The sequence below is a fragment of the Pleurodeles waltl genome, chromosome 10 (genome assembly GCF_031143425.1).
Source record: "Pleurodeles waltl isolate 20211129_DDA chromosome 10, aPleWal1.hap1.20221129, whole genome shotgun sequence".
NCBI lineage: Eukaryota > Metazoa > Chordata > Amphibia > Caudata > Salamandridae > Pleurodeles > Pleurodeles waltl.
This window is the reverse complement of record NC_090449.1, coordinates 1,060,881,706-1,060,904,715: the sequence shown is the minus strand read 5'-3', so window position 1 is coordinate 1,060,904,715 and position 23,010 is coordinate 1,060,881,706. Positions and strand designations below refer to the sequence as shown.

General features: G+C 44.0%; 1 protein-coding gene across 3 annotated transcripts in view; it reads right to left on the bottom strand.

The window, feature by feature from the left end:
* Window positions 1-23,010, bottom strand: part of TBC1D5 (TBC1 domain family member 5) — a 1,391,198-nt gene that overhangs the window by 1,314,083 nt on the left and 54,105 nt on the right. The gene's annotated exons all lie outside the window — the stretch shown is intronic.

The following is a 23,010-nucleotide window of genomic DNA, read 5'->3' as shown; positions in this document are numbered from 1 at the left end:
GAAATAACGTGGACGTTATTTCACTCAGGCTGCAGTGGCAGGCCTGTGTAAGAATTGTCAGAGCTCCCTATGGGTGGCAAAAGAAATGCTGCAGCCCATAGGGATCTCCTGGAACCCCAATACCCTGGGTACCTCAGTACCATATACTAGGGAATTATAGGGGTGTTCCAGTAAGCCAATGTAAATTGGTAAAATTAGTCACTAGCCTGTTAGTGACAATTTGGAAAGAAATGAGAGAGCATAACCACTGAGGTTCTGATTAGCAGAGCCTCAGTGAGACAGTTAGTCACTACACAGGTAACACATTCAGGCACACTTATGAGCACTGGGGCCCTGGTGAACAGGGTCCCAGTGACACATACAACTAAAACAACATATATACAGTGAAAAATGGGGGTAACATGCCAGGCAAGATGGTACTTTCCTACAGATGGGGGCCGGACCGCGTTTTTAACAAAGGGCAGAGGAGGCAGCCCGCTTCCTAAAGCGGAAGCCGTCATTACGGAGGCTGGTGCAGTGGTGCTGGGGCTCGGGTTGTGAAGTGCTGAAAGATAGTGGGGAACTGGGTCCCTGCTCCCCATCCCATCCACTATACCAAAGGCGCAAAGGAACTAGGGCCACAGGTGAGGAGGCGGAGCTGCACACACAGCGGAGGGGCACTTCACTGCAATGCGGAGCCTGGCATGGCTGGCAGTGCCCAGTGATCGCAGTACCATGCGTGGTGTGGCTCAAGGGAAGGCAACACGCTGGAAAACGGACGGGCCAACTGGAAGACACAGTGCTGTAGGCGGAACCTGATCTCAAAGGATCATGACTGCAGCGGAGCCCAAGCTAAGAGTGACACGAGGTGATCCAGAGTCAAAGACTCACACACTTTGAAAATAAAATCACAGGAAGCCATAATACAGGAGGGGCACAGGAAGATTACCGCAAAGGCTGCTCACAATGAGACAAATTAGACAAAAGTTTGGATGAGATTCCAGCCACGTGAGATGCTCTTAAGTACAAGATCGATACAGCAGCAATCAATGTGGATTTATTTCAAGAAGACCAAAGAAGCTTGCTGAAAGGGTTACACATTTTGAGACCACACTCTGCAACTTACCACAGCCAGACTTGAAAAACATGTCTTGTACCTCACGGTGTACATTTTACATTATACAGCGGAAGACTCCAAGGGATGCTACAGGTGGAATAACATCTGTATTGTCAGACTAGTGGAGGGCAAGGAAGGAACTGGCACAGTCTTTGCCAAACAATGGTCTTGATGTAGACGGTCCTCAATGGTTTCCACAATTTATTTGCTTCAGAAGTTCTAAGAGTTCTGACATGCACTCGGTTCCTCAGAGACAAGTGGTGGCAGACCTCCTGCATTATCGGAACCGAGGTGTGATTGTACAGAGGAGGAGATGTTGTGGTACAGTTTGAGTTGGTTTGATTCCAAGCCTAGTCAGGTTCCAAAGCAGAATATTTTCCTGACAAAAATGAATGACCTACTGATGGGCAAGTACAGGCATAAGCACGCAACAGCTTATCCCCCCCACCCCCAAGTGAAGGAGTGGCCTAGGTATTCAAACAAAATATGTCATGCATGTAGTCACCACATACAATGCATAGTGTGGAATGTGATGCATATGGACACAGTTCAGAAAATATAGAACATGTATATTTGAAGAGAAGAGGAGCCCAGGTTCTTTTTCTGCAAGAAAAACACATGTGTCATACACTGAGGGAAACAAACTGTGGAATGGATGGAGGACCCAGTTATTGCTTACCATTTAATCATCTTGGGTAAGGAATGGAGCCCAATTTGCACCAGATAGTGTTGATTTTGAAGGAGAGGGCGGATATGTTCTTGTAACTGAAAGCCTGGAGAGGGTGGAGATTCTCCTGGCTAGTGTCTATGTACTTAACGCGGACCAGTCCGGAATTCAAGATGGAATAACAAGAAAGGTGCAACAAGTACAAGACAATCCATGTTCTTAGGAGAGGATTTCAACGGTGTAAGGGACACAAAGTCAGACAAGGCTCACTCTCTTCTCCACTGGTCACATTTGTAATTGAGATATCTAGGAGGAAAGTATCATACATATATTGCTTGGACTTATACTAGGTGTTCCCATGTGCTAGGGCAAACATATGCTTCTCTGGCAAGCTCCAGTAAGAGTGAAACGTGTCAGAAGCTGTTTATAGTGATTTTAGGTTGGCTTGGATGGTAATTCACCAATCCAAAGCTGTAATACTGTGCCTAGAAAAAGGCTTTGGTCATTTTTCAGCTCGGCGTAGACAGCACTAGTTGATGCTATGCTTAAAAACTATACTGTAAATATGGCAAACATCTTTGTTGCTTTTGTAGCTCAGCATGAATGGAACTGTGCTAATCCTCTGCTTAAAACTTCTGTTGGAAAAAACATTTGAGGTGAGTAGATTTAGAGTGCTGGAGGTGTTGTAGGGTGTTCCACAGAAAGGAGGTGCTCTCCATCTAAAACCTTTGCACTAATGAGGGTTTCCTATATATTTATTTCATGTATAGAATGTTGTGTAAATTAATTATATGAGGTTTGTATATGTGGAAAAATGATTTAGTGTATAATTACACAAACTAAATTTAGGCCAATAGGTGCCATAGGAGTTTCTTTCAGAGTTAAGAATCAGGTTCAAGAATATATTTTAAAAAGTCAATTTGAAATACAGGTCCTTTGGCAAATTATTTAGCACTAGTAATATTGTGAAAACACTTGGAGATCTAAGTTCTAGTTTACACCATCTAGATGTGGTCCAGTCCAAGAGCTGGCAGATTCTTTCTATCAGGGGTTACAAATTCATGAAAGACATCAAATATATCCCGCTTTTGGACATTTGCCACCAAGAAGCTCCATGAGGTGAGGCAAGGACAGGGGGAGCTTGATGACCTTTGAACGGGTGATGCAAATGTAATCCTAAACAGGAGGCTTAAGGAAGGCATGCGCCTGCCAGTGGAATAGCTGAGTGAGCTCAAGGTTACCCCTTGTTAAAGCGGTGGGGTGTTCAAGCAAGCTACGGATGAAATAGAGTTGCAGTGATGATCATCATATTCGCAATAAGAGGGGGACAAACGGTGAGTGACCTCTGTGTGGAGTGATTTATGAAAGCCCATTTTCAGCTTTGAGATTTGTTCGAGTTATGTCTTCAGAATACCATTTTGGCTCTTGGGTGTCCTCCAACTTTGGACTTCAATTCCATCATTCAGAACACAGTTAAACAGTGTCCACTTTGTTTATCCAAAAGGTTCTTCCCCCATTCATTCTTCTTAAGTCGACAGAACAGGTACTATTAAGCTACGCATGAACGCTTCAAGAGGTCATTTAAGTTTGTAGTGTGTGGTCATTACTGTAAATTCTATACAATTAGTTAGTTCAATTCGATCTAAACTCTGGAACCATAGTGGCAATACGTGTTGGATGGGAGAGAGAAAATAGGAGTTGTACAGTAAATGAAGTGGGAGCTTATTTCTTAATAGAGCTAGAGTAAAGAGGCATTTCAACACTTACGCACACACACACACACACACACACACACACACACACACACACACACACACACACACACACACACACACTACAAAAAAATAACAGGCATTTGCAACGCAACAGGTCTCGCATTTGCTCGAGTTAGAGCGATTAACACTGTAAACTCCTAACCGGACTTTTCTTGCCACATAAATTAAAAATGAAAAGTAAAATAGTTTCACATAAGCGAGTCCATTCAAAGCACCACGGCATGAGCGGGAAGGAGACACACAAAAGGAAAAAGAAGATTGCTTGCAGTCAAACAGACAAAAGTGCAATTAGCCATGTAACAGGGCAGATGTTCAAGGCGGTAATCAAACCGCCCCAAGAAGGGACAAACGTAAAGCATTTACCAACGATAACAAAGGACTTTTGAAGGGCAAGCCCATAAATGAGCGGTAGTGATGGGCGTGAGGTAGGTGTGGTTAAAAGCCCAAATAGATAACACATCGAAAAAGCAGCGCTTGCGCACTGCTATGCTCAGCCTGAAAACCGTGAATCCTTAAGATTTCAACCTCTTCTGCGCAAGCTCAAAGAAACTAGCAGACAGGGTCAGAATATTTTCCGGTGATTGCAAAGGATGCACCTAGAAAAGGCTAAATCCAGTCTAAAAATGAACACATCTGTATTTTAAGGACTTGGTCCCTGAAGTGCAGATATACCATGGTTAGACACAGCTTCTTGCTTTTGCCTGAAAACAAACTATGAATTGAACCACACATTAGCACTCCCGGACAACAGGTCGTCAAAGCCTATAAAGGTAAAGTGCACCCTTCATCAGAGCGGAGTCTGAAGAAGGAATGCACATAACCTCAAATGTTGGACGAAACGTGTAACCTCTACTCGAGAAGACAGAGTTATTTAGGTCTTAATTATGAGAGAATCAAGCATCTGCACCATTCGTTCACCGTTTATGGAGTGCACACTGCAATCTGAGTTTTCTCCTGGTTTTATGCAAAAGGCGTTATTATCCAATGGAAAAAAAGTTACCTTGATATCAGAAGGATTAAAGCATGAGTCGACCACATCAAGATTCACACTTGTGACATTTAGACTATCAGGAGATATTTGCAGCAAGTGCACAACCCAGTGACCTAAGTGCACTCCACATACCTCTCGAATAAACTCACAAAAATAGGTTTTCTATACGGTAAGCCCCAATTCAGAACAAGTTCACGATTCCAATTCCATAACCAAAAACAGATACTCAAAGAAAATGAGTGTGGCACACAACAGCACATGAACTGCCTACCAGAAAAAGATTAAAACTGCTCCTAGAGAGAGCGAGACAAGCCAAGAATTAAAACGAGCATTGGCACAGTCAATAGGTTTCGCCTTTGGGACCTTCTAAGTATTTAGTTATGCAGCACATTAAACCTTCATCAGAAATAAACTGTTTGTGCATTCCTTCATACAGTTTTTTATTAGACTGTAATGGTCAGAACATCCCCTAGAGAGCACCACAATAAAAACAGCATTTGGAACAAACATGGTCCTGTGACCATATAATCAGTCCCTAGAGGGTATACCCACATGAAAACAAAATGACAAAGCACTGGAGTGTAACCATATATTCAATGCCTAGACGGCATAGCCCATTACACATGTTCAGGCCTAGTAGGCCTGCTAAACCATTATTACAAACAAGGACCTAACAACGCAAACTACTCCCAGCTGTAAAGCAAAAGCTTCAGCCATGGAAAGGGTAAAAAGATATTGAATGGTGGGAGGGGTTATGATTTTGCCTCCCCCCGACCTAGTGTGGGAACCCAGAAGATGAGCTGGACAGAAAGAGCATGTCATGCTGACCGTTTTGGTGGTGGTCCCATTATCCTAGGACCACCACAGGCTGCGTTATGGGCAAAAACATGTTGTAAAAGGAATGCCCGCAATGCATTATGGGGAGAGTTTCCCGACTGCAGTAAATATTGTAGCATTTGCCCTCCCGCTGTGCTGGGAGAACTGCCTGGAGGGTTTCACTTCTGTTTTTTCGTTTTAAAAGCCACCAGTTTGTATATTTTGCAACTGCTAAATTTGGGAAGAATTTAGGAATGGGGCAGCAAATTTAACCGGTGCTCATGGAAAGCCTCCAATCTTCTGGGCAAGTTTGCCCTACATAAATAAATAAAAAATAATCCCCCTCCAGCTTGCAGCCTTTGTTGGCAGACACTGCAAAGAAACAGCGAGATGCCAAAGGAAGAAAGAACATATCACCATGGAGCGTGAATTCAGAGGCAAAAGAAAAAAAGTAATGCACCCACACCAAGGTATATGGCCAAATCATGCAACAATCCATGTAACGGGGTCAGTCTCCAGGACGGGAACAAAACTGCCTCAAGGCGGGACAAACCTAAAGCATTTACCTAACAAACCAAAGGAATTTTGGAAGGCAGGCCAAGGAACAAATGAAAGTGATGGGTATGTGATGGGTGTGGTGAAAGCCCACAGAAGTAGATTACAGCATGTAGAGAGACCGCACATGCATGATGCCTAGGCTCGACTTAAAATGAATGGCAAATTAGGGGAAAAGCCGAAAATGATTAACAAGGAGGGAGTGGTATTATCGAACAAAGAATAGGACAAAATATTTTGCCAACTGTGTGAAACAAGCAGCAAAAATATTAAAGTAAAAAGAAGTGCAGAGCATTGCAGGTTTAGTGCCGGTCATCAGAGTACGTCATGGTGTCCCCTGGGACTATGAGAAGGTTTCTCCTCAGGTAAGGCCTCATTCTCAGAGAAAGGACATCTTTTCTTGAAATAAACATACGTAATTTCTATGCTTCTGAAAAAGACTTGTGTACATCTATAAGTTGCTGGTCAGTATGGGTCAATCATATTCCAGAATATCCAGCACAACCACTAGAGTTCAAGGCTCACCCACGCTGGACTGGCCTTTCTTTTAAAACAGGCTGGACAGAATATAGCCGCTATGATGAGGTGACCTGGAGACACTTTGCCCTCCTGCCGGATGTAGCAAAGACGGTGGAAAATAGAAACTTCAAGTTCCCCTACTAAGACCAAAAAATTCTTCTGCCACCAACAGGAAGCCATGCTTTGAAGCCATCAACCACAGATTAACGGGCATGAGAAAGTGTTTGCAAGCATAACTGGAGCTATGTCCTTTGGCTGTCTTGGGTAGAATCCATAATACCAACAGGTAAAAAGAAGTTGAGTCACGTCAGAATTTCCTCCATAAATCAGAAATCTCTAGAGGCCTGGAGAAAATGGTGCCCATGAAACAATATATCAACCCACAAGTTCTGCCCTAGCGCCCATGTCCGTCAGCCTACATGCTCAGTTGTTTTATACCGAAGTGTTCAAGCAACACATAAATGCGTCACTCCTAATCCCATACCAGTCTCCAAGAAAAATGCGGCATGATTCTGGAAGGTACAGGGCAGCACAAACTCAAGCTGTTGAGGAAAGGGAACCGACCCTGGACTACGAAGGGATGGCCTTGTGATTTTTCCTAAACTGGGCAAAGTTTGAGTTGGAAGGGATGAAGGCGTGTGAAGAGTTCTCAAGAAAGAGCAACCACCCTAGAACATCAGCAGCTTTCAAAAGAGGGGTGCCAAGGCACCCACGAGGGGGTGCTATTGTGTCACCCCATCACTTAGGATACATTTTGAAGACAAGCATGGAATGATCTAGGGCAGGGGTCTTCAAACTGGGGGGCGGGAACCCCAAGGGGGGCCTCAAGTGATCTCAGGGGGTGCACCAGGCTCTGGCCAAAAGAAGCATTATCCAGATAAATGTGCTTTATGTTAAGCAGAAAACAATGTATTTCTTTTTTTTTTAAATGTAACATAATTAAACTACAATGTTTAAATACGTTTAGACATGTTTAAACATTGCCATCTTATTTAAATAACTGAAAAATTCTGAGCGGGGCCCTGATTATTTTTATTTTTTCACTGGGGGGGCGCAGCATTAAATAGTTTGAAAACCACTGATCTAGGGTCTACAGAAAGAACCTATGGAAAGAATGACTGTGGGAGTTGTTGAGCTACAAGAATTTTTAGTGATTATGACAGCAAAGAACAGAAAGAAGAAAAAATGCAAACAGTTGTAATGACCAAATATGTAAAAGAATGGAAGAGAAATAAATAGCAACGGAAGGCTGGTGGGGATAGTAATAAAGTTTTACAAGCTCTTAATTAGGACTAAACCTCAAAAGAAACGAAAGAGAAGGACAAAAAGCAGGAAATCCGCTAAAATGTCACTGAAACACAACGGCTTCAAGAGCGGCCAATCAAAACGCACCTCTCATGGACGGTTTTCAAGTGACATTAAACATTCTTTCAGTGGGATTATTTTTTTTCCTAACTTGAATACCTAGCTGTTATGGATTCCCTGCAGGATTAGAAGGGAATCCTGCATAAATGCCAGCAACTACAACCAAACAAAATTTAAAGAGATTACAATATTAGAATACAAACCGGTATTTCTTCTTAAACCCTGATTTAGGCTTGGGGCAGTCTATCTTTGCTCCCCATTGCAGCTCAGTGTTGTGCTGCCTGCCAGCATTGCTGGCAAGATGTCCACAAGAGTTTCCAAGTGCACGCGCTGAGGGTCACCTTTCCCAGAGGGGCAACCTCTCCAAATCTAAAGGTCTGGGTACCGCGCAAACAGCATGTGCACCAAGAGGCATGCGCACAGGGCTCTGTTCTTCTCGAATTCCCCATCTTTGTTAAAACCTCACCCGCAGAGTTGAGCGTTCCCCCCTATAGTTCAGCCTTTCAATGCGATTCCCACTGAAAAGAGATCCTGTCCAGGCTGAGGTTCTTGTGCTACCTAGGCACACCCTTCTGGAAGGTCTCAGAGTGCGGGCTCAGTTCGCTTTTCACCCTAAGCCAACCCTAGCAGGTACTCTTTGTCTCGCCTCGCCGGTGTCTCTCGCCTCCTCTGAAGCGCATCTTTCCAAACTCCCCATCACCCCATAATTTAGTGCTTCATAAGGGGGCAGATGGGAAGGATCGATAAAGTGGATACAAAATGATTGCACTTTTTGTGTATTAAGACTGTTCAAATTACTTCAAAGTTGTCTTAGGGCTGGCTACTCTGGGTTTCTCACATTTTAGGGTCTTCGGTTGCTGGGAGGATTGCGACGGCTCGGTCATGAGTGATTCTCACAGTTTTTGGCATCAGTTATTTAAAATTCCCAGTTATGCCTCAATTTAAAGAATCCGTCTACGGCGCGTGCTGTTTATCTTTTTCTACGTTTGTATTTATTCATTTTCAAACGAAACCCACATACAATAACAAAGGACATTACTTATGACATCAACAGTGCAGGTTCACATTAGTGTACTCCTTGTGTCAGAGGACTCATTGCAAAATATTAACTCAAGGAAACAGTTTTTGATTTGGGGATTGGGCCCTTCCCTTGTCTCAAAGCGATCCTCCTCTTTACAAATATGAGTGATATTGGAGAATATCTTCACTGCCGCAGGGATCTTGTTGACGTACCCAAGGAGCACAATGATTGTTGTTGCTTCATTTCTATGTGGGAATATGTTTCCTTTCTGTGTAAAGACTTCCCTCATTAGGCACATAGACCTGGTCACCACCAAGCTAGATACATCATAGTAGCACCAACTGTGTAAGATCTACTGCAGGAACCATCTGCAAGCAGCTCATAAGAGTGTAGTCTGGTTGGGGGTGGAACAGAATCTTCATACAAACTTGAACTGAATAACACTTTGCCCACTATTCAGTGAGACGGTCTTATATTTGTTTCCAGTGTATTCATATATTTAAGGTTCCCTCACTTATCGGCAGTGTCATTTCTTTGTACAGGTACCAAATAATGTGGTGTGGGCTAGAAGCAGAGAAAAGCAGTGTAAGTACTCTAGATTTGGCAGGACCTTTAGGACAGTCTAGAATGGTTGTCCTGAATGCACTTAGTGTTGTGTTGGTCACCCTAATCTGCTCTTTTGTCTTAAGTGTTCAGTCAGCAATTAAGATTTGAAGTTCCTTTCCACAGCTGAACAGCACTTTGGTGTGGGCAAATCCAGGTGGGTTCAGCACAGAGATGAAGATTTGGGGAAAATAATGAGATCTGAAAAAAGGGGAGGTAAGAAAAAAAAACAAGCATTTGCAATGCAATGCAATGGGCCTCGCATTTGCTCGAGTTAGTGCTATTAGCGTTGTAAACTCCTAACCAGACTTTTCTTGCCACATAAACTAATAATAAAAAGTAAAACAGTTTCACATATGCGAGCCCACAGTCGCCATGAGCGTGAAAAAGAAAGAAAAGGAAACAGACGTTCACTCTCGGTGAAACGTATTGGCAAAAGTGCAATTACCCATGTAAGGGTTGATATCATGCAAAGCGCTCGATTACTGCCCAGCGAGATCGTGCTGCGTAGGAAATAAAAAGAAATAGGGCAAAAGCCATTCAGAAAGCATGGACCCTCATATGTTTCCAGTAGTTTACAGGTTCTGTAGAGGAGGGCTAAACATCAGAAAAGGCATGACGTATGCATGCCCTTCACTAATGAAATCAAGCGAATTTTAAAAGGCAAGCCCACGAACCAACCATACTGATGGGCGTGGTTAAAAGCCCACAGAGAGATTACAACAGGGCCCAGAGCGCTTGCATGCGCTCAACCCTAAAAAGAAAGAAACAAAGAAATAAAAAGGAGAGAAAGGAAAGCATAAAACAGAATGAAATAAAGAAGAAATGAGTGACAGGTGGAAACGAAATAAAGAATTAACAAACGGGAGGAATTCAAGAAGACAGAGGGATAAAAGAAGAGGCAAAGGAAGGAGAGGAGGGTGATAAGAAAGGAAGGTACAAGAATGTGAGACTGGAGCGAAGTAAAGGAAAGATGGAAAAACAGGAAGGAAAATTAAACAAGGACAGGAAGCTCGAAAGACACCTGAAAGAAGAATGGACAGAACAAAAGAAAGATGGAAAAACAGAATGTGAGATGAAGATCTGACAGTACTGTAGCTCAAAGAGGACAAGTCAATGGGTGCTGCCATACCTCGCGTCACTGCTCAGCACTTCTCCAAGAGGTTTGCAGTGTCCGTTTCAATCAGACTCTACGGGGAGGCTTGGGACAGTCAAACAACTGAGGTTTACTCTCCCCTCAAGCTCTGGTTTGTAAAAGGACTGTTACTCTATGATAAAGATAACTTTCCCAGCCTCATGGGAGCTTTAGTCTGTGCAGGGAGGACCAACACTGCATGCACTGGTTATGAGAATACTCTTTGATGTACCCAAGACAACCCTGTGTAGAGAGGCCACTGACGGTATGGAACCGAGACGAAGCATTACTGGCTCCATCAGAGCCGGGGTGTAGAAGGTGGCACCTTCAGATTAAATGAAACACGGCCACAGCATTAATGGAGGCGTCTGGTTGTACACACTGGAGCCAAACATTTGTTCAATATACCTTTCATGAAGAAAAGGGTTCTTTTGTGGCACGTTCACTTCAGACAGATATATACATTAGTTGGCAAAAATGTATATTTACGCATAAACATGTGCATTCAACAGGGCAAATGTGCATTAATTTGGGTGAATGGGCATCTGTCCAGGGTACTCTCCACGTGATCCTGGTGGGCCCTACAACGCATGTAGTGCTAACTTATTGAGGTACTCTCTGGCTAGTGTCGGAAAAGCTCACTTCAATGGCCTCAGAAGTACCCTACTAATAATTATATGGGTACACACCTTATTGGATTGCTCCGCACACCCAAATTATTTATAAATGCACATCTCAAACTCACCCACCCACTCCCCACCAAAAAGGGTGTTACACTATTTTTTTTAATGGATCTATGGTCCCACAGGTTTAAGTTCATGCCAAACTTGAAGTAATAATTTGTAGCCTTTTTTACGAGCTCTACCGAGTATCCCAAGTTAAAATCAATTTCCCAAAAACAATTTTACACTATAAAATTATTCAACCTCTTCCACAAATTAGACTTGTCATTCCATGTAATTACCACAAATCCGGTGGATTTGTCAACAACTGCCACAGCTCTAGATTAGTAGTTGCCTTTTGACTTCTGTGGAACCCCCACTTTATCAATACTGGAACCAGGGACCCCCACTAAATCATTATTGTAATATGGGGAACCAAACCTCCCCCCCCCCCCCCCCCCCCCCGAGTCATTACTGAAAGTTCAGGACCTTTTCTGTTGACAATATTTAATTTTCTCAGCAGTCGTGGACCCCCAGGGGTCCCTGGACCACAGGTTGGAACCACTGCTCTAGACAAAACATTATTTTCTAGATTGAGCATAGCAATGCGCAAGCGCAGCTATTCCGACATGTTGGTATGTATCTGGGCTTTTAACAACACCCACATCGCACCTATCACTACCACTCATTCGTGGGCTTGCCCTTCAAAAATCCTTTGATGACATTGGTAAATGGCTTACATTTGTCCCTCTTTGGGAAGGTTTTGTTACCGCCTTGTCCATCGCCCCCGTTACATGGCTAATTGCACTTTTGCCGATAAGTTTGACTGCGAGCGAACTTATTTTTCCTTTTGTGTCTCTTCACACTGATGCACATGGCGGCCATGGCTCTGTGAATCAGATTGCTTGTGTGAAACTGTTTTACTTTTAATTTTCAAGTTATGCGGCAAGAAAAGTCCGGTTGGGAGTTTACAACGCTAATAGCTCTAACTCGAGCAAATGCGAGACCCGGTGCATTGCAAATGCTTGTTTAGGTCGAGCCTATCTGGTATCAATAGACCCAGTTGGGGCTTACAGTAAGCTCATTGCTTACAGTTGGCTGCCTTAATGTCACTCATGTGTGTAAGGGAGTTACTTTTTTTTTCCTTTTTGCCTAAGCACTCCATGAGGGTGCATGTGTTTTTCCAGCTGTCTCTCATAACTGCTTCTTTCTCCTGTGCTCAGTGTTGCAATCTCTTATGTGCTTCTTCCCTCCGATTTCCGTGCATCCCCCAAGATGTGTTGATTTGTCACTACTGTGCTTCTGCCCATCCCAATTGCTTCCATCTCCTCCCAAACTCTGTCTTGTTCACCCCAACCGGTCGCTGCAAAGAATTGCTTTTACATATTGCGTCTTTATTTGCTGATCCTACTCGGATAAACAAATAAAAAGAAAAAAAGAAGCTGCAGGATTCTGTAGGCACATGTCTACAAGAGGACGCAGCCAGCCACCTCAGACACTTGATCTTACTCAACCATGCTGCACAGCATCAGGATGCTCTTCAGCATGGTCCAAAAACAACTGACAAAGCCAACAGGTCTCAAAGGTGAGACCTACTGGCTTTGGAAATGCTTGTTGAAATCCCTATGAAGATCCTAATGCAACCAACTACTTGGGAGCACATAGTTTTTATTTTCCTCCCAAAAAAATTGCATTCCATAACTGGACAAACTCTACAATCCCCGAACAAAGTACCCCTAAGGTCGCTTTATGCAGAAGCTCAACCTTTTAATTTGTAGCACAGTGCGAGAACCCCACAGCACCCCGATAGCACCCCGACAGCCATATCTGCACCAAAAGTAACATTTTAGTCCCTCCTTCAAAGAGCATTGCCGCTAAACCAGGTGTGCAACCAATTAGAATTTTAAAACAGTATTCCGCTTGATTTTCTCCTTCAAATTCATAACCCAAGCGAATGTGCTCCTCATTAAGGAGCACACATTTTCGCTCTACTCGGTTGAGTTCGCTTACAAAAATAGCATTAGGTGCATGAATGAGTTTTGTAAAATAATCAAGGTTTTTAGGTGGCTCATTCCGCAGGAGTGCCACCGCGTACAATCGCAGAAAAAAAGGTGAAGCAGCATCTCCGGCTCATCAAAGAGGTCTAGAGTCAACTGCATAGTCGGATGGCGATACCACGGCCGTGGTCTTTCTGAACGTCAGGCAGTGCATGGCTTCGCAGAAGAATCCATTAGATCAGTGGTTCTCAACCTTTTGACTCCTGTGGACCCCCACTTAATCATTACTGGAACCCAGAGACCCCAATGAATCACGATTGGAATCCGGGGACCCCTCTGAATCATTACTTGAAATGGGAGACTCCATTTTAAGCAATTTCGATTACCTGAACCACAAAACAATGCACAAAAAAATACAGAAACAAGCATTTAGCAAACATGCAAAATACGTAATTTATTTCATTCACAAATTTAAAAAAACTTTTCTAAATTCAATTGAGGCCACAAGTTGTTCATGCTACATTCTGTTTGATGCACTTTGCTTGTCTACACGAATCAAAATGAGAACACCAACCTAATTTTTAGCCTCCAATTTTAAATTCCTTCAGATTTATAATAATTTTTAAATGTTCACATTTACATTTTTTTTTTTGTTTTTAAATGTATATACCCTTAATTATTCTGCTAATATTATTTAATTTTCTGAGCAGTCGCGGACCCCCTGAATAGGCTTCGAGGACCCCCAAGGGTCCCCAGAATGCAGGTTTGGAACCACCACATTAAAATGCTTGAAATGGCATTTATTACATAAAGTATATGTGCAAAGTTGCAGAGTGTGATATAGTATTTATTATCATTGTTGAGTTTGGGGAGGACCCATGATGCAGAAGGAGGAAGCCAAGTCAGTACACAATGCTCCTCCAATCATCAGTGAGGATTAGCAGCAGATCACATTGGGAGTGTCTGTTTACGTAGTTTAGGGCAAATATATTTTTTAATAATGTATGGTTATTTAAAAAAGAAATTAAAACAAAACCAGGATGCTTGAGGTTCAATTTGTGCAGCAAAGTAAAATCACAATCAAAAGCCAATTGTCTATTAGCAGAGTTGTATCCTTGTGTAGAGTTATTATTTGATGTAATGTGTGAGGCAGTAAACAGTGTGAAAATCTGGAATTTGACCTTTGCACTGCAGCAATAAATGTGTGTAAACCCGTTTATGAATACAGCTGATCTAAATAACCTGTTACTGGCCACATTAAATCTTCCTTTCAATCCAAACACATTTATGCGATATAATTAAAAAATAAATTACAAATAAATATGGCCCAATAACACGTTATATGGAACACGGGTACTAATAACGACATATTAACAGATTTACTACTACAGTGTGAAGGTGAAATTCCAGGTTAATAGCAGAGTGGACGAGAAAACACTGGATTGTCTCATAGAATGCATCTTACAATGACCCGGCAGGGAAAAAAAATTAACATTAGTCAGGAGACCTGATCAGTCAGATTTTTTCTCACTTCGTGGATTTGACCCGTTTTATCATGTTTTGTTAAACAGCCTTGTTTATAACTCAGTATGGCACCAGTTAATATGCTATATATTACTACTGTTGATGGAGGGAAGGGAGAGCATGACCCAATCATGGCTTTGCCTCATATGTCATAGCCATGGTAATAGTTATCATGAGACTTTCCATGGATACATATACTTTTATGTATTACACTCCTCCTCTGGGTCTTGTTTACTGACAGGTCAGTCACAGAATGAAGCTCTTCTCTATGTACTGTTTTTCAAAAAAGAAGTCAGCGCTCAGAAGAGTGGTCTTTTCAGAGCCTCATCGCACACTTTCTTGCTACTTTGTTTCTTGGAAGTTTAAAAAATAATATATACCAAGCGTGTATTAAAGCCCCCCTTCCCCCCCCCACACATTTGCTCGAGTTAGAGCTATTAGCGTTGCAAACTCCTAACCAGACTTTTCTTGCCACATAAACTGATAATGAAAAGAAAAACAGTTTCATATATGCGAGCCCAAGGTCGCCATGAGCGTGAAGGAGATAAAGAAAACAAAAGTTCACTCGCAACGAAACGTATTGGCAAAAGTGCAATTATCCATGTAACCAGCAAAAGTGCAATTATCCATTTAAGGGTCGATGTCATGCAAAGCGCTCGACTACTGCCCAGCGAGATCGCGCTGCATAGGAAATAAGAAATAGGGCAGAAGCCATTCAGAAAACACAGAGCCTCATATGTTTCCAGTAGTTTATAGGTTCTGTAGAGGAGGGCTAAACATCAGAAAAGGCATGACGTATGCATGCCCTTCACTAATAAAATCAAGCGAATTTTAAAAGGCAAGCCCACGAACCAATCAAACCGATGGGCGTGGTTAAAAGCCCACAGAGAGATTACAACAGGGCCCAGAGCGCTTGCATGCTCGACCCTAAAAAGGAAGAAACAAAGAAATAAAAAGGAGGAGAGAAAGGAAAGCAAAAAGCAGAATGAAATGAAGAAATGAGTGACAAGTGGAAACGGAATAAGGAATTAACAAATGGGAGGAATTCAAGAAGACAGAGGGATAAGAGAAGGGGCAAAGGAAGGAGAGGAGGGTGATAAGAAAGGAAGGTACAAGAATGTGAGAATGGAGCTAAGGAAAGGAAAGATGGAAAAACAGGAAGGAAAATTAAACATGACTATAAACAAGGACAGGAAGCTCAAAAGACACCTGAAAGAAGGATGGACGGAGCAAAAGAAAGATGGAAAAACAATGTGAGGAGATAGAAAGTAGGAAAGAAAGATGGAGAGGAAAAAAAGTAGAGCATAAATGAAAAGTAAGAAGTCAAAGCCGGTAGTGCACTTTCTGGACACATTCTTTCCAAATCACGCTGTGAAATGCATCATTCTGAAGCTTTTGCCCCTGGGAGAACAACGCCCCCGGCTCCTTAACAGAAATGGTCGGGATCGCTCGCTTTGCTAGGACATTTTGTTCCATGTGGCTCAAAGTGGGGGGTATTTTAGTTTTCGGACTATTCCCTCGATATATACAGATCAATATTGACTTCGTCGGGTGGCTTTCTTGACCAAAAGAAGACCTCCTGGGTGTAGTTTATAAAACTCACAAAGACCTGCCACTACATAAAGTGTTTTCTCAAAGTACAATTGCTGTACATCGTGGTGGTTTCGCTCCACAGCTAGTGGTAGTTCAGGCCTTCTAGATGGAGCAGAAGAAGTGGTGTGGGCTCTCTCAGCACTGGGCAGAGTCTCTAGCACTCCCTGGGAAGGAGGGCCACCCGCCACACAAATAATCAACACAAAGAGCGCTCAAACAAATGAACCCAACGTATGTGCTGGTGCTCACTTTAGAGCCATATTTACTTATTTGCTTTGCCAATGTTTTTTTTTTGCCAGTGATGTACTGCATCGGTTGCGGACACTGTGCAGCATTTATTTATAAATAAATTTTTTATAAGAGTGACTTACCACGCTGGAAAACAAGAATGGATATAAAAAATAAAAAAAATGTTTTTTAAAAGAGAAGGGTAGAGCAAAAGCCCTTTCTTTCACTTGAAGGTGAGACGACAGGGAAAAGCAACATGGAGAATTAGTGAGTGGGAGGGGAAAGTAGCAATATAGTCCAAAAAGTACTTGAATCACAGTGTGAGCAGTGGAGGGACACTTATTAAGAAGAATCAATCTGTGACTGGTGCATGTGCCACAGAAGCACTAGGAAGTGACGCTTGGCCTGCGTGGTCCAATTAAAAGGCATGAAAGAAGAAGTGACACTGAAGCCAACGAACGGTAAGCAATGGGCAGGCTCCAAGCCCTTTTTATAAATAAGTGTCTCGCAAGAGAGTGCGTATGCGCTAGCCGTGGCTCGCGTAGACTCGACCCTAAAAATGGAAGTCGGGAGGCACCATCAGCACGTGAGCCATTTTTACCGGGTCTGAGGAGTAAGACAAGGAGGAAATGGCATAGTATGCGCGGCCTAATCTAGGCACTACCTGTTCAATAAACTAATATGATCTTTTAACACTGCTGACAGGACTAGAAAACACATGGAAGTGCCTGCTGGAGCTCTGTAGGTCTTCTGGCATGTATGTGCTATTGAGTGTGCACGCCACAATTTAAGCAAACAGTGAACCCAATGAAGCTGGCTAGATTCTCAATCTTGCCTCGTTGTAATTGTAATGCACAGAATATTCCTTTCATTGCTGCCTGAGATTTAAACCAGTGGTGTTTGGGTCACGCACAGATCTCGGCAGTGGAAGAATTAACTCACCAGTCCACCTATAAAGGATTTGGTTGGTGTGGTGGTCCTCTTTCTTGGGTGGTAGTACCCAGCAGCAAGTGCCCTCCCTCTCTCATTCTCACCAGAGCTACCATGCTTGGCGGAGGCACCCACCAGAGGGCAGACGCCTTATTCTTAGGAACTCAAAATATGAAAGGCTCTTTTGTGGCCTTCATAGGGGCCATTGTGTGCAGGAGTGCACGAGAGCTCGCGAGGGCATGAAAGAGTGGGAGAGTGAGAGAAAGAAACAGAAAGCGCAAACAAGAGTACATGCAATGAACCACCACTGGGTATACAGTAAACAAAAATAAATACTTCAGTCTAAAATAATCTAGTGATTGAATATTTGGTTCCCAAGAGGTTACACTTGAAAAATGGAGGAAAATGTAGCAATCCTGTTTCAACCTTAACTGGCAGCATAGAGGCAACCCTTCTTCAGGCACGGGGAGGGTAGAGGGGGGGGGGGGGGGGGGGGGGGGGGGGGGAAGGGGGAAGGCAAGAGCTGGTATTTTATGAGGAACTCATGAAACTCCTTCAGATCCACCTTTAACACCGAACCCCCCCCCACCCCCCATGTTTCCGAGTAGCTTCTGCGGTTGTCTGGGCAGATATAAAGGACTATGGGATTGCGTTCTCTTGGTATTTCCGGTTTAAAGTTTGGTTCAAAATAAATAAAAATGGTTTTACTTTTAAGGTTTAGTGCATTTACAAAGGGCGCCTTCCTGTGGCAGGCAGAGAGGAGCAAAGGTGGCCTTCCGTGGCCGGAAATACATCAACAGGCTGAGAGTGTCCGATTCCGAGCAGGCGATGCCAACGAGGAACTGAGGATGGGCCGAGGTTGTAAGCAGGGGTCGAGCGCACTCAAACTAACACGCGACTTTTTAACTAAACGCTCTGTTTACCTGGATCATTCCGAGGCTTTCTGCATTTCAAATGGCTGCCTCTTGTTTACTGTGTGCAGGGCCTGGCGTCGGACAGTGACACCTTTCAGCCTCTTGCTGCTTTGTGGTGTGGTGTGGATGCGAGCTGTTGGTGTGGAGCATTCAGCAGTGTGTGTAGGGGCTGAATGCCTTTGAAAGTGCTGGGAGGCTGGGCCCTGCCTGCTTTTCTGAGGTAGGATGCAAAACTTACTGGGAGCCAGTGGGGGAACCTGAACTCTATGACAAACCTGAGATCCGATGTCCACCAAGACTAAGAACTGACCCGCCTTTACCAGTTCATCTAACAATCACTAGAAGGCACCCTTTTTATATTTCCTGTTTTCATCAAAAACAGTGTAAGTAACAAAAGAAGAACTCACACCAAGTGAAGCAATACGAAGAACGTGTAAGACAACAGATCGCACCACCCCCAGCCTCATGGAACTACAGTGGCACCCCTAAAGGGCATGTGATACACCACAGCACGCCTCAACCGGGGTCTTGGGAAACAGGATCACACCACCCCGAACCTGATGGAACTCATCAGATACACCATAGCACCCCTCATCCAGGATCTTGAGAAATAGGATCATACCACCCCAACTCTGATGGAACTCATCCGATACACCACAGCACGCCTCATCCAGGGTCTTGAGAAATAGGATCATACCACCCCAACCCTGATGGAACTCATCCGATACACCACAGCACGCCTCATCCAGGGTCTTGGAAAATAGGAGCACACTACCCCAACCCTGATGGAACTCATCCAATACACCAGAGCACGCCTCATCCAGGATCTTGAGAAATAGGATCACACCACCCCGACGGAACTCATCCGATACACCACAGCACGCCTCATCCAGGGTCTTGAGAAATCGGATCATATCACCCGCCACCACACCCAACCCAACCCTGATGGAACGCACCAGATACACCACAGCACGCCTCATCCAGGGTCTTGAGAAATCGGATCATTTCACCCCATACCACACCCAACCCTGATGGAACGCACCAGATACACCACAGCACACCTCATCCAGGGTCTTTAGAAATAGGATCACATCACCCCAAGCCTGATGGGACCCCACTGTCACCCCTTAGGGGCATCCAATACACCGCATTCAGGGTTGGAAGATACCACTAGCACAGTATCAATTATAAAGCCTTCACAACAAGCACCCTTGCCTTTGTGGCAGACATGCTTACCATCCACGGTGGCTCTCACCCAACCCCGAGCTACGACACCGTTAGAGCGGAGACAAAAAAAGAAAGACAAAGCAACAGGTCTGTCTATGCACCCGAAGTCTGTAACAGCCGTCTAGGCATCAGAGCCACCAAATCCTATCATAGGCACTGTTAAAGATCCAAGCATCTTACAAAAAAAACACAGGTGCAGAAAATGTACTCGCCCCTTCAGCTGGAGAGTGGTAAGGGTGTGTGTGGTATGTAGCTGCTGGTGTATTTTGGAGCACTGGGGAGGTAGGACACAGTCATTTACAGGCAGCACATTTCTGTTGAAATGACCACTAAATTTGCCTAGACCGGCAATGCAGTATTACAGGAGAAAACTATATAGCGTAAAAGCGAGTATGTGTGGAAATCAAGTTTCAGTGAACATTTATCACATGTGTATCACCAAGTAAAGTGTCCCGATTTCTTTTGATACTATTAAAATCTTGGTTTCCATCACACTTCATAATTACAAGAAGTGTTTCATTTGTGCTCGTCTAATTGTTGATATAATAATCATTGTTCATATCCCGATATTTAAATAATAATGTGTGTTCGAGAAAATAAATAAATAAACACTGACCGGCCACAGCCTTTGCTTTCCTGTACCCCAGCAGGACTGTCACTAGATCACCTTTACAACACCCTCTCACTATGCAGTCAAAGTAAAAGTACACCGAACATCCGAATATGCAGAAATTGGTCAGAAGATATAGCCTGATATTTGACATTTGTCTTTTCCAGCATGATTATTTCTAATGGTGCTCCAGTACCCCAGCACACCAACTTCCAGTGCCTAAAAGTCCTTTACCTCGAGGAGGAACCCTCAATCCATCTTTCGCTGAAATGTAAAACTTTACGTTACTGCCACCCTGATCTTATATCTACCTTTTACACAACCCTATCTTGATTCAGTTCAATCAAAACAATGATGAAGTGGGGGACCCGAGTTAACCACAGAAGGGACGTGGCTTGGCAAAGGTTAGTTTGTTAATAAATGGTGGGTGATGTGTCCAACCCAAAGTACATCATTGTACAACAATCCCGTCTGGATCCCCCCGCACCCCAGATCAGCGGATTGTATTGCAAGCACACACTGGAAACCGCAATCTTGCCATCTCCCTGGATGGGCAAGAGTTTTCTGTCATCTTCTTTATGTTTTTAACAGAACACAAAGATTTCAGACTCTGTGCACTGGTGTATATGCCTGGTAATGAGTCTTCCCTCTAAGTTTCGGATTTTGTAGTGCTCAGACAGACAAATCTTGTGCGTCCAATATTAGATGCTAAGGACGATATAACATTTTTGAAGCCTTTACACAAACATCTTCGGCATTTCGGTAATAGATTGCTCAGGTGGCAATCCTGATAACAGAAGAAAGACCTCTTGAAGAATACCTTCTCTCCTGCCTCGAACAGTACGCAGAATACCTTCTCTCCTGCCTCGAACAGTACGCAGAATACCTTCTCTCCTGCCTCGAACAGTACGAAGAACACCTTCTCTCCTGCCGCGAACAGTACGAAGAACACCTTCTCTCCTGCCTCGAACAGTACGAAAAACACCTTCTCTCCTGCCTCGAACAGTACGAAAAACACCTTCTCTCCTGCCTCGAACAGTACAAAGAACACCTTCTCTCCTGCCTCGAACAGTACAAAGAACACCTTCTCTCCTGCCTCGAACAGAACAAAGAACACCTTCTCTCCTGCCTCGAATAGTACAAAGAATACCTTCTCTCCTGCCTTGAACAGCATGTAGAATACCTTCTCTCCTGCCTTGAACAGCATGTAGAATACCTTCTCTCCTGCCTCGACACTACAAAGAATACCTTCTCTCCTGCCTCGAACAGCATGTAGAATACCTTCTCTCCTGCCTCGAACAGCATGTAGAATACCTTCTCTCCTGCCTCGAACAGCATGCAGAATACCTTCTCTCCTGCCTCGAACAGCATGCAGAATACCTTCTCTCCTGCCTCGAACAGCATGCAGAATACCTTCTCTCCTGCCTCGAACAGCATGCAGAACACCTTCTCTCCTGCCTCGAACAGTACGAAGAACACCTTCTCTCCTGCCTCGAACAGTACGAAGAACACCTTCTCTCCTGCCTCGAACAGTACGAAGAACACCTTCTCTCCTGCCTCGAACAGAACGAAGAACACCTTCTCTCCTGCCTCGAACAGAACGAAGAACACCTTCTCTCCTGCCTCGAATAGTACAAAGAATACCTTCTCTCCTGCCTTGAACAGCATGTAGAATACCTTCTCTCCTGCCTTGAACAGCATGTAGAATACCTTCTCTCCTGCCTCGACACTACAAAGAATACCTTCTCTCCTGCCTCGAACAGCATGTAGAATACCTTCTCTCCTGCCTCGAACAGCATGTAGAATACCTTCTCTCCTGCCTCGAACAGCATGTAGAATACCTTCTCTCCTGCCTCGAACAGCATGCAGAATGCCTTCTCTCCTGCCCTGAACAGCATGCAGAATACCTTCTCTCCTGCCTCGAACACTATGAAGAATACCTTCTCTCCTGCCTCGAACAGCATGTAGAATACCTTCTCTCCTGCCTCGAACAGCATGTAGAATACCTTCTCTCCTGCCTCGAACAGCATGCAGAATACCTTCTCTCCTGCCCTGAACAGCATGCAGAATACCTTCTCTCCTGCCTCGAACAGCATGCAGAATACCTTCTCTCCTGCCTTGAACAGCATGTAGAATACCTTCTCTCCTGCCTCGACACTACAAAGAATACCTTCTCTCCTGCCTCGAACAGCATGTAGAATACCTTCTCTCCTGCCTCGAACAGCATGTAGAATACCTTCTCTCCTGCCTCGAACAGCATGTAGAATGCCTTCTCTCCTGCCCTGAACAGCATGCAGAATGCCTTCTCTCCTGCCCTGAACAGCATGCAGAATACCTTCTCTCCTGCCTCGAACACTATGAAGAATACCTTCTCTCCTGCCTCGAACAGCATGTAGAATACCTTCTCTCCTGCCTCGAACAGCATGCAGAATACCTTCTCTCCTGCCTCGAACAGCATGCAGAATACCTTCTCTCCTGCCCTGAACAGCATGCAGAATACCTTCTCTCCTGCCTCGAACACTATGAAGAATACCTTCTCTCCTGCCTTGAACAGCATGTAGAATACCTTCTCTCCTGCTTTGAACACTACGAAGAATACCTTCTCTCCTGCCTTGAGCAGTAGCATAGATGAGTCCATCCACACCGTCTCCCCTGGGAGTGCATAGAGCCCTCCTGCTCGGGAGACATGGTTGTAAAAGCGAGAAATACACGGAGAACACACGCAAGACCTGGAAATGTCAGACAGTCTTATATGTCAGCACCTAATGTGTACTTAGTGCTC